Raw genomic sequence first — 13,026 nt, forward strand, 5'->3', positions numbered from 1 at the left:
TTTATCCAAGCAGCAGAATGAGCCGAATGCGTCAAGCTGCTGTAGTCACGGAGCTGTGCTGTGATTGAACTGAAATCAAGTCACGACATTAAGACACAACATAATAATGACACCAGCCTTAACGCTTAAATTCTCGATGCGTCTTAATTGCATCGGCCTCGCTTAACTTGCTGGGTGTATATTCAAAAACACATTTATTTAACTTATTTACTGACATGTACACACTATCCAACAGTTAACTAAGCGGTTACCTTGGCAGTAACAGACCAGTCCGTTTGAACTGGGAAGAATGGGCACAAAATGATTGGAATAGTTGTGTTCTCACTTCAGTCACGTTAAAGAAATAATTTAATATGTATTTTTGGTCAAGTAAATAGATTTCCAGTGATTTCCACCCATATTTGTGTTTTGGCATTAACCAAGATGCATTTTTTTTGCAGTTTATTTTCAACCCCTAATTATTCCATAGCTGATGAACCAACTCGAACTTACTGCTTTGGATTCTGACATATTTCTTACAATGGGTACCAAACCCTAAAACCAGTTTCATTGGGGCTGGTACCATGCCGGCGAACACCGACAGGACAAACAAAAACACAAGATCGAACACTTTTTCTAACTCTGAAGAGCACAAACAGTATCTTGGGTAAACACCCCTTGGACCATCCAATGTGGTTCAAGGGCCAACGTGAAAATTAGCACATGACATGAATAACAGTAAATCAGACCAGAAAAAAAACACACAATTGTTCAAAAATCAGGCTAATTGTGTATTTTACTCGTGGCGTTGTCCAAGTCATACAATCCTTCCATGATTTTCTAAAGACAAAGTGTGAAAGACATTTGGACAGTGAAGTATCAGGACCAGGTGGTCAATCATTGTCTAGTTCTAAAAGTGCTTGATGAGGTTGGAGAAAGATCATAGAGATAATAAAGCATTGTTCTGTCTAATTATAGCGTGTCGCAGACAAGGACGTATTTGCATTTGAAACAAGTGCTTGCTCTGATTGAGGGAGCATTGTTGTTTATTTCATGACGCAGGAAGCAGATAGGGGGCAGCACCCTGTCCGAAAATGCATCAATAGCTTTGAGAAGACGCACCCTCACCCTCATTCGCCAGTCGTTCGCAAATATTTTTTAAGATATTCTTTGATATATGTTTGTTTGTTTGTTTTCATTTCTTTTACACTTATGCATACTTCATGGATATGTTTCTCCAAGCAACCATTAATTTAATATTGCAGCCTTCTCCTCCTATCCCCCACTCCCAGTTCAAGCACAAATGAGAGAGGGTCTGAGGAGAAAGGGAGAGGAAGAAGATGTGGGTGGGGGGGGAGAGAGAAAATAAAAGATGCTAAAATCAAATACGATTTAATGCTTCTTGACTGCCGTTGCACTATTTTCTTAGAGTGGATTTGAAGCGGGGCTAGGCTGCTTCCGGAATATCTTACAGCCTGCTCAGTGTCTTTATCTACAATCCCACTTATTTACAGATCACTGAAGGAACATCTGCTCCAACACTTGCCCCAAATCTAAGAAGTGATGTTTTGCAATATACCATTTAATTTTTAATGCCCAAATTCAGTTCTCCTTCAAAACACAAGAAGTTTCACAGATCATCTCCTTTTGATGACATCTAATAGCCTGGAAATATAGTGGATTTCAAAAGATAAACAAAACTGTGGCAAACAAACTACCACAGTGATGGTAAACATTGCAAGTTGACAATAACATGGCAACTTATAAATTGGAGGCTGTTTAACTTTCCCTGCCGTAAACAAGTCTGTTTGCAAATTCTGGCGCAAACTTCTAATTAATTTGTCACTGTGAATACCTACAACGTTGGTCAGAAAAGGTGCATATCCATATATGACTCATTTATTATTATTTTTTTACACATTCATGCTTTGGTGTGACTTGTCTGTGTCTTTTCAGTTTATTTCTATAGATTTGAACAAAACAAAGAATGCTATTGTCAAATAATATGCATTACCAAAAGGCCCCACTGAATTGTCACCAGTACAGTGCTGCAATTGAAGCTGGCAAAATGCCAACTCACCATGCTTCATTTTCCACCAAATACTGCACCTTTTTGATTTACAATACATCATAATAGGCCATTTGCTTAATTATTGCAGAACATTCATCACTCCCAACCTTTTTATACATACTTTTAGGGCCCACCTAGAATGGAACATAATCCCAACGGTAGCTTTTGAAAACAATGTTGATTTTCTGCTGGTTTTGCTTTACAAATAATATTGCAATTTGCTTTCCACTACATATAGCAAATACATTTTCTGGTAAATGCTACAGAGGTGAAACTTGTTAGTACACTGATATATTGTACACTACCAAAACATATTTGACTCTTGTTAGATCAATACAGTCTGTCTCCGCATTCACCTTCTGTATTTCTTCTTTTTGTCATTTGGTTTCTGTGAAAAAAATAAAAATTGTTGTGTAACACCAGTTAGCAGAAGTTAGAAAGGAATGAGTCTATGCAAACATAATTTGCAAATACTACAAAAATACTACACAGTGATACGAAAAACTATAAATATACAGTATACAGTAGTACTAAAGCTCTGTAAATGGCCTGTGTTTTTACCTTGTGTGTCTTTTAAAAATGGTTTCATTGTACAGTGATGGACACTTTAGTCTGTGTATTACAGTTAAAAATATATTTAAAAAAATTCCCAACATTACTTGTACACTAAAGGTTTTTATAATGCCTACAGTTTGAGCCTGGAACAAATTAATTTACTTTACATAATTTCCTTTGGGATTTTTTAATTTTTTTAACCTTGGAAGTTGTCCAGCGTCATAGAAATGATTGAAACGCTTTATACTGACATTTCTCTTTCAAATATGATGACAAAATTATAACTTTTGGACTTATTTTACTGTGCAATAGAGTCTGACTCCGACTGAGCTGAAATGTGAATAACATTCTTGGGTACAATGTTTACATTGGACCGGCAGCATGGAACAAATTTATTACAACATGCAGTCTACACCCTGCACAGTGCACTGTTTCTTCCACTGCTACCACAATATAAAAGGTTTGCTCGTTAGGCAGTTTGTATTTGGCGGCCAGAATATTTGCAGATAATGTTTGGACTTCAGAGCAGCGGTTTCTGCTGGGATGAAAGAACCCCGAGTGGACAGAGCAAAGCTTGTGGAGCAACGGTACGACGTGCAAAAGACCATTTAATGTCATTTGTATAAGACATAGAGTATAGAATAATCATTTATTTGCACCCCGGGGAGGGGGAGGTTCATATTTCTGCGACAAAAAAGATATAGTTCACTGATGTAAGATTCAATCAGTAAAAAGTGAAAAAAATAAAAGCGAGAGTTGTTGCTATAAAAATATATTCACAAGGGGATTTTTGGTTATTGACAAGATTGTCATACGGAATAAGTTTGATTGACAAAAAGTCTCCACCGTATAGCTTTTTTACGTAATAGCATGCCACATAAAATTGGTATAATTCCTCATTGTAATATACAATAAGATGCATCTAATAGATAGATTTAATATGCATAGAAATGAACATTTTTGACTGACGAACTTGCAAACACATTTATAGTTACATATAACAGAATTTTCTCTCAAAATGTTTTTCTGAATTTTTGCGCAGAACACCAAAGTACGTTGTACTTTTACTTTTTCTATTGGTTTCTGTTCCCGCTGCCGGCCGAGAGTGTTATCATTGTCAGCGGCCCGTCGCTGGCTTGACAGCTCGTAATCACAGCCCTCGCGTCGTCATTCGCCGTCCCAACAACACCGCTTCTTCTGACTGTCAGTCACTGTCACCAGGTGATACTTTCCGCATGCCCAAGGTGACCATCTGGACACCGGGTCACTGCCTTCACTCTTGATCCATCATTCTGTTTTAGATTGATATTTAAATGGGAGCTATTCCCTCATGTCAGTCCAGGCCTATATTCATTTGACAATTCAAAAACACCATTCACGATGAAACAGTGAGTATTCCTCCTCCTTTTTCTTTGCTTCCACAAAAGCAAGAATATGAAAACTTTTGTCTTATGCCCTGTGTCTTTGCTTTAGAAGAAAGAAAAACTTCAAATGGAACAGACATCAAACAGTGAACCACAACGCTTTGATCCGAGTTAGGACGCAATGAAGTTAGGTGAGATTAAAATTTAAGAAGTGGACTTGGAGATATAACACTGGAGAACACCTGTATTGGAATCATACATTTACATGAAAGAAATATTGTAGTGTGCTTTCTAGACGCTGCAATAAAACACGTGTATCTTTGGATGGTGAGATGAAAAACTAACCAGCTTAAAGCCTTTGGGGTACAAGGCAAAATTCTCCTTCGAATCAAATTTTGATTGAAGTTGAATTTGGAATTTGTGCATTCAAGTCTTCAGAGGCGTAGAGTTCCAAAATAAGTTAAAAAAAACAATGAAATAAATGAATAAGTCAAAAAAAGGCTATGTAAACATCTACAGAGGCTTTCAAAGCAACATTGTTCTCTGATTCGGCAGGTCTGATCGTGCGCTGACAAACAACCATGGCAGGCTGGACAGCATAATTTAGCACTGATTAAACAGCAGGCCTCTTAAACAGAAAGCCAAGGTTCATACGATTAACACAACTCTTTTTTTTATGCAAGCATTCATCATTACAAGAGTGGCATGCTCCAGCTGCAAACACAAGCAAACACTCCATCATGATCTGTCAAAGAAAAGCCAATTGTAGAACCCAATAAGGAAAGCCAGGAAATCTCAATATACACAGAATAAGTAGACGTGACAATTTATTTTACATTGAATAACTTTCATGGCAGTTCTGAAACGGGAGGAAAAAAACATGTATGATCAAGAGAACATATGTACACATACATGTTCGCGTATAGTGGCCACATTGTTCAGACACCAAGTACGCACATTTCCCAGTGAGTAGGGAAATGTTTGTAAATCTAGATAATAATTCATTCATTTTCAGAACTGCTTATCGCGGGTGGTGCTGGAGCCCAGCTGACTTCCCGAACCAAGCGGGGGAGACCAATAATTTGTAGCCAGCCAATCACAGGGCACAATGAGATGGACAACCAATGCACATGGAACAGTAAGTCTTTTGATTGAGATCTTAAATTATATAGTAACTATGGTAGAGTTTGTCTTTGACCGAGTAGAAAGGTAGAACGTGCAGACAAAGTGAAGTTTACAGCTGTAACATATTCGAAAATGATTAAGTTGGGTGGTCTATATTTGGGGTGTGGATCTTTTCCATTAGGGAATGATTAAATAATGATGAGGCGGTGAATATTTACTCTCATATTACTGTGAATGTAGCGTGTGACCCACTTTTGACTTTTATATCTGAAAAGGATAAACCCTTTGATAATAATTTGATTGCATACTCTTTATTTGACAATCACCTTTTAAGATTAAAAGATATGTCTGTTCTTACTTTCATTGCTTTTTGCTCTGCCTTTGGAGATGCATTTGTGCTGGTTTACAAGGTGTGCAATGTGAGGTAAATGAGTGATGTGTCATATAATCTCTTGGACATATCTTGGAGGACTGTTATTCTCGGAGAGGATGTAGAGAGGCTGTCCTATGAAACATTCATATGGAAAGAATTGCACCGAAATATTGAGAGATGGAGTGACAAGATAGAATGAGGTAGATAGAAAACAAGTGACACGTTTGTTATATCATCTAGCCTAACACAACAGCTTAATGTAACTGACGTGCTCCAAGAACAAACAGACTTAAAAATGCAGAGAGCCTTTAGCTTTCTGTACATAATATATCTGTCTTATGTCTTATTTACTGTAATATTTATGTATATTATAATATTTGTTTTGTTTGCAAGTAGGCTAATGCAACATACATTTTAGTGTTTTCATTTAGACAGAATACTGTTTTTATTTTGCTATATTGAGTCGCGTAGAATTCAGACCTGTCATTTTGATCTATGATTAATCTATTTAGTTTGGTTTGTCAGAGCATTTACTGCCTGGGGAGATGTTGTGTGACTCTTGTTTCAAATCTGGTGATCTTTGCCTCCATTTTACACGGAGAAGGTGAAAGGAGAGCATTGCTCATTCGTTTGGTTTGTTTTTCCTTTAAAAAAAACAACAAAAAAAGACATTTTCTGTCTTGAGCTTTGCTTGCGGACACTAAAATGTCTGTCAAGAGTAGTCACTTAATGGCACTGGAATGGATTGTAATTTGTGCCTATTTCAACCTGCAATAGAGCTTTGTAACGTCCCATTTGTTCTAACAAAACATGTTATTTTGTCAAAATGGGGCATGATGATAAAAACGGGTTGATGTGTGTGTATGACTAATGATGTGGATTTCGGATTTCAGATTTTACAACTTTTGCCCCTTATGTCTGTTTTGGTGGAAGGGCTATAACATGTATAAATTAATTTAGGCACTCGGTCAGGATTAAACTCACAAAATAATTAACATTTGAATTGATTCTTTAAAAAAAAATTGCCAGTCCTTTTGCACATTTTTTTTTAACATTTCTAAATGATTTCACCTAATACAGATTTAATATTTCCAAAATATCACAGTTATCATCCTACAAAATCCCAGATGAGACCATTGTTATTGTTCTTGGATCAGTTTAGCCCGGGCATCAATGACTGTCATTAATGGACCATGAGAAAGTTTTCTCATCTTGCGAGTGAGGCGCCATCCTCTCCGCTCCCACCGCGTCTTGGCCGTGCTTGGCTTGCCTGCTGTGGCGCTTCACTAGTGGAGCTTCAGAGGCTGATAGATAGCAGAGCCTAGTGGGAGCCCACAAGATTGGCCTCTCTCAGAAGGGGGGGTGCCTGCTCACGGCCAGTTGAGGTCACGCCGGCCTCATGTCACTGTTCTCTCAACAGATAGGGGAATAACATTCTCATCTAGGGAACATTAGTCCCAGGCAGAGACCAATTACATCTAGACAAAGGGCAACCGTAAGCACGCAAGAAGCCACATCGGGCAATTGTCATTTACCGTACTGCTTATCTTCACGAGGGTCGCGGGGGTGCAAATTCAAGCTAACAATTTAGAGGATTGGCGCATGTTTTTGGGATCCTGGAAGAAATGGGAGTACCCGGAGAAAATCCATGCAGGCATAGGGACGACAAGCAAATTATATTTGGAAAGATCGGAACTGTGAGGCTGTCATTTTTCCAAACCAAAGCAAATAAGGCTATTATTGTTCAAATTTCAGTCATCTTCAAGACGTAAATACCTCGGCCCATACTATATATACAGAACAGAAGAGATTCAATTAAATGCGTCGTTTCCTGAGTTATGTAAATGCTCTTCTTCAGAGATCATTGCTGAAGGGCATTATTGCCATTACCTGAATTGTCCAGCTCTTATCTTTAACCAACGTCATTTGCATGAGTCATTTATCATATGCTAATCATTTCTAAATCAATACGGGACCATATTGTTCATATGAGCTTGATAATTGTCCTTGAAATCATAACTCAATCTTATAGGTCATTTCATAAGAGAAATGGGGTCTTTCTGTAATATTGGCTGGGTAACTCATTGGCTGCCATTGACAGCGATAATGCATTCTGACTAAGAGGTCAGCCTTTACAAAGAAAATGGATTTGATATTTCATAAGTGTGAATGGTAGTGAAACAGTTAATATGCATTTCGATGGACACAGCATTTAGAGGCAGCTTTGGTGAAAGAAATTGACAAAGATCCTGTCAGGGAAAGAAATAAGCATCCCTATTTTCTAACCCCTCCTCTTAACTACCATGAAAGGATAGAAAAATCACAAACACATTCAGAGGGATTACTGCTGTTAATTTTTTCCCCCTTTTTTTTCCTCACAACTCTGAAACTGTGAACATCTGCATGGTGTCATTGACGGGTTGCAGGGACCGTGGAAAATTCCTCAGGTCTTTGTTACAGGTTGTCATAGTAAGGAAAGCAATGTGTTAGTTAGGTGTTTTATATGTGTTAGGCGCCATGTCCACCTGCTGCGACTGAGTAGGAATGGTTGCCTATATGTATGACAATAATTTCAAGAAAATTTCAGCGGCCAGATGAACTCTGTATGCTTGTGCGTAAATAGAAGTCCTGTCGACAATTATTTCTTCCACAACTAAGTTCATAGCTAATCTTACTCATAAATAGCAAGCAGTTTTACCAAATGGAGACCTTATTGCATGCAGCATTGAAGAATCTGTGAGAAATCAGCAGTAACACACCATCAAGTGAGAGCACACTGTACTAGTCACAATCTAGTTTTTAGTCGACCAACTTCCGACTATCCACACTCCACCATTCGTTCTGCACTTTGGGTGTTCTGCTACAGGAAATATCTCTAAATATACTATCAAGTGATTAAGACAAACATTTCAGCCTTTGGTTCCCCTCCTCCCCGTGCCCAACCAATCAATTAAGCTAATCAATTAAAGGCCTCCTGGCTGAGCCTATGGTCATTGAGAGCTGAATAAACACACGCAGCCGATACCGATGATGAAGCTGTAATACAACCCAATGATTTTAAAAACCATAATTCCTGGGATTGGTCTTTTTCCCGAAAGCAAAGTTTGAAAAATCTGCTTGGTTTCTCACCCAACGCAACGTGTTGTTTGTGCTCCTTTGCCAGAGAATCTGCCCTAAGATGTTAAATATTGAATAAAATTATCAGCACAAGGCTTTCCAATTGGCTAGGCTGGCTATTTGAAAAAAGTGCCAGTAGAATTCAAACATGTCAGTGTGTTCCAGCATGTCCTCTAGTGGAAACAAATCCTCATTGGGGGCTGAAAGAGACTCTTTGGCCAAGCTTGGCCTCTTCACTGGCAGGCTTCAGGTCCAAGAGGTGAGGAGGCTGCCTGTACTTCAGGGATCCCTAGAAGCCACACAAGGCTCTCTCTCTCTCTCTAACTTACATTTCTTTGCCATTCCTCGATGAAAAACACTTCAGTTATTTGGCAGTCCTTTTACATTAGAGATAAACTTTGCTGCCCTCAAAGAGTCATATGAAAAAATAAAATTTATACGCTGTTTACTGGACTTTTGGGCAGATTGTTTATACAGAGTGCCTTCACTTACAAGGGCCCTTTGTGTTTTATATGATGTTACGTGAATGTGAGCCTGTAACACATCATCTTCCCCGGCTCGCTAAGTCCCTCATTTGTGAGGACAGCAAACAGATCTGTAGACCATTTCCCTCCCTGCCACCATTTCTTCTTGCACTGTCCCTTTGAGGTGACCAATTACAGGTGTCTACCTTTGGAAGGCACATCTCATGACTGGCTAGGTCAAATGCCTTTTTTCCGCTCCTTATTTCATTGATTCAGTGGCCATGCTGGTCTTTTGACGTAGGTGGAATAGTCAAGTCAAGAAACGAGCTACAGAGACATGTTTTAATTGGAGCTTTATTGAAGTCCCATTCTTAATGTTCTTATATTTCACTTAACTGTACAAAATGTTAAGAATGGCTTACAATCATAATAAATATACACTTTAGCAATGCAGCCTGTGCCACTTTTAATACAAAGCTCCTTCTATGCTAGTATTTGAGTATCGTTCACAAATCCCAGTGCATTATTCTTTTTTGGACAGCCCGTAAGAACAAGCAACATCAGCAATACTATACGTGTATGTAATGTAATCGGCGCCCGTGCCTTCGCCCACTCCAGTTCATTATCTAACAACCACATAACATAATTTAACATTTCCTTTGTGTTCAGGGACACCGCGGCAATTAACTAACAAGTGGGTCATCCATTAGCCAGGCCTAAGGCCCTGGGAGAGATATGAGCCTCCAGGGCAACACTCAACAATTCTCAGTAATAGAATGGCTAAGAGAGAGAGTCCATTAGTAAACATTTAGGAAACCACTGAGAAGGCAGGTCTCGGCGGGTAATTATATTACTGATTATTTACAACAACAGCACTCTGCACTTCATTGTGCTTTGTGCTTTATTCCTATTTATCTCATTCATGAGGCAGCAGTCACTTGTGTTTTCTTGTCATTTTCTTACCCGACCTTCATACATTCCTCTCAAGTACTTTGATTACAAATCCCTTGCAGCAGCAATCCGAATAGATCATTTAAATATGCTTAAACACTCACACACACGTAGGATATAACTGTATATTTATATTTGCTTTATAAAAACATGGTTCAATCACGGAACCAAGTCAGTCACAAATGCGCAGTTAACTGCAGTAAAAATATATGCCTCTCTCCATTGTCCTGAAAACAGAAGCTTTAAATTTAGTGACAAGCTCTGGATGGAAATGTTTGATCAAAAATTTTGAAATATATTTCATGAATAAATGCCAGAACTTTCGATTTGAACTTTGTAATCTACAGTTGTTTTAGCGTACTTTTGGAACAAAGCCCAGTATAAACATTGAAAAAAAACATAAAGGATCGAAATTAACGTAAAAACTCCAAAAAGTGGTTAGCACCTCTGCCTGACAGCTCTGAGATCAACAGATCGATCCCCGGTGGAATCCCACCTCCCCATGGCTGTGTAGATTTTCTCAAGGTACTCCAGTTTCCTCCCACATTCCCAAACATGGAACAATGTCTCATTGTACCCTGTGATTGGCTGGCAACCATTTCAGTGGGTACCTCACCAAATGCCCAAAGTTGGGTAGGATAGGGTTCAACACCCCTGCGACCCTTCTGATGATAAGCAAAGCAATTTGAAGAAGAAAAACAGACCACTTCCATCTTATTTGGATTTAAAATATGTCTACAATTTGGGAAAGGCTGCCAAAAGCTTAATAAGGAGCATGAAAATCTGGGTTTGCCAGATGGGAAAGGCCGTCTTTAGCCCAATCATGCCGTAAAACCTACCCAGTTCAATAAAACCCAACCCAAATTACAACCTCCTGTTCAAGATAAGATGTTTGCTCCATATAAATCCATGAAAATGTTTGTATTATAACCAGAAAAAAAGAGTCATAATTCGATGATACAGAGAGTGGAATCATTTTTGTTTGGTCAATCAGCATCATGGAAAATTGATTTCTTCCAAGAGTCAGTTAACATTATTGGTTTAATTCCATTTTTGAAGAACACCCATTGTGAATAATTAACAGTATATTTATGCCTGATTTCTTTAGAATAGCTCACATCTGTCGACGTGTATCCACATTAGTATTCAAATTTCACTGATAAAGATTTACGACTTTACATAAACTCTTTGTTAGTTTTTGGAGTTTTGTATAGTCCACCTACTCATACAGAGTACATCAAAATTGTCAATTTTGTTGTCATGGGTCAAAACAAAAAGAAAAATCTCTTGAAAACCCTGCAAGTCGGATCAGTCGTATCGAAAGGCAGCACCGTATAAAAGCCAGCACATTATTGATGCCTCCAATCCTAGCGGGAGGTTCCTGACATTGACATCCTTCTTAAGAGTACATAATTCCATTCTCTCAGTAGACATAAACAAAGAACAGGGCGCACTGCGGGACACTGAGCTCAACAGAGATGACTTAGTATGAATAACCCTTTGAAATTGTTTACTTTAAAATAAATACTTAATGTAGCACACTTGGTTCTGATGAAATGATTCATTGAACACACTAACATTTGTAATAGCTAACCAGCCCCTCACAACAGAGTTAGGGTAAGACTCAAGGTTGATCAATAGAGGCCTTAGGGCTTTTATTTTCTGTTCCTTGATCAAGGCTGTCAGATTAGTATAGGTACAGTGTAAATAGGACCGCTACTTGAGTAGACAGCGGCTCGGCAGCACAGGTTGGAACATAGCAGCCTCATTAATATGATTAGGAAAGCAGCCTTCGGGCAGTGAGGATGCAAAGCAGCCCTCCCCACGTTCCCTGGATAGCTACAACACAACAGCGGCACAATGGCATTTTTTTTTCTTCTATTGAGGGCCAATGGGATGATAAACTACACCGTGATTGATGATCATTTACTCATTTTGTTATTAGGTTGTATCAATGAAAATCTTTTTTTGTTGGTTTGTTTGTTGGTAATGTTGAAAGTTATACAAATGGATGAAAGCAATGCATCCAGCAAGTTCAGATTGGATGTTAAATCTCTAGAGAATGAAAGAAAGAGAGAGAGAGAGAGAGAGAGAGAGAGAGAGAGAGAGAGAGAGAGATTTCTTGTCAATTTGGTTAAGCATGTTTTATAGATAAAATATAAATATGATTTGTAAATAAAATGACATTTTGTGCTGCTAGAACTATTATAATGTCATAAAATTTGCAATACATATTTTCTATTTACTGAAATAAGGAGCAATGCAATGATATGGGGGGGAAAGTAACAGAAAAAACTGTTGATCTAAAAAAGTGACTTGGTTCTCCATCCACACATGAATGCAAAGCCAAACCCAAGAGAGTGTGTCTATACATTTATACCATAACTGTGTCTTTTAAAAAAAATATTTTAAAATAGTGTTTTGTCACTGTGTAGACTATCAGTCAACCATTTGATTTGCAAAAAAAAGAGAGAGAGAGAGACAGAACTGAGGCAACTGCTCGTTTTGGTTTGAATGTGTTGTGTTTGTTCTTATTTGCCAACATTTCTCAACTACTATACTATTAGGATAACCATATTTTGGAACATATAGTTGCCAGCAATAACCAACAAAGCATGAATTTTCTCTTTAACTTTACTGTCTTCACTTCAGACTAAACTAAAAGAGCCCTTTATTCACACCACACTCACTTTTCACCTATTATTTAAATACCTGTGTTTTCTTCACCAAGCAATGGCCATAAATGGCCAATAATATTATACCTTCATATATTTTGAATTATCCAATTGAAATCTGCATTTCTATTCTAATAACCTTGAGACGTTTATCTCTGGATCTTTTTTTGGTAAGAAGTCAGGAATGTTGTGATAAATGTAAATCTAGTACCATAGATAGCCAGAAGGTGGTACTATTCTATGGGACCAGGCCCACTTGTACAAGTGAATTTGATCTATTTGAATTAAAATGAAAGCAAGAGAAATTAACAATCCACAACAGTCAAGAAAAATGGATTTATCATTATATTGT

The 13,026-nt window shown here is 38.1% G+C and overlaps 1 long non-coding RNA gene across 5 annotated transcripts in view; it reads left to right on the top strand.

The window, feature by feature from the left end:
* LOC144194817 (uncharacterized) overlaps window positions 1-13,026 on the top strand; it is a 67,485-nt gene that overhangs the window by 38,584 nt on the left and 15,875 nt on the right. For 4 of the 5 annotated variants that reach the window (XR_013325985.1, XR_013325988.1, XR_013325991.1 and 1 more), the window contains exons 2-3: window positions 4,079-4,160; window positions 4,985-5,107. This is a non-coding gene — a long non-coding RNA (uncharacterized LOC144194817). Of the gene's footprint in view, window positions 1-3,647; window positions 3,827-3,906; window positions 3,994-4,078; window positions 4,161-4,984; window positions 5,108-13,026 lie in introns of all 5 variants that reach the window. The other variant, XR_013325992.1, reaches the window with a different exon arrangement.

This window comes from Stigmatopora nigra, chromosome 3 (genome assembly GCF_051989575.1).
Source record: "Stigmatopora nigra isolate UIUO_SnigA chromosome 3, RoL_Snig_1.1, whole genome shotgun sequence".
Lineage (NCBI taxonomy): Eukaryota > Metazoa > Chordata > Actinopteri > Syngnathiformes > Syngnathidae > Stigmatopora > Stigmatopora nigra.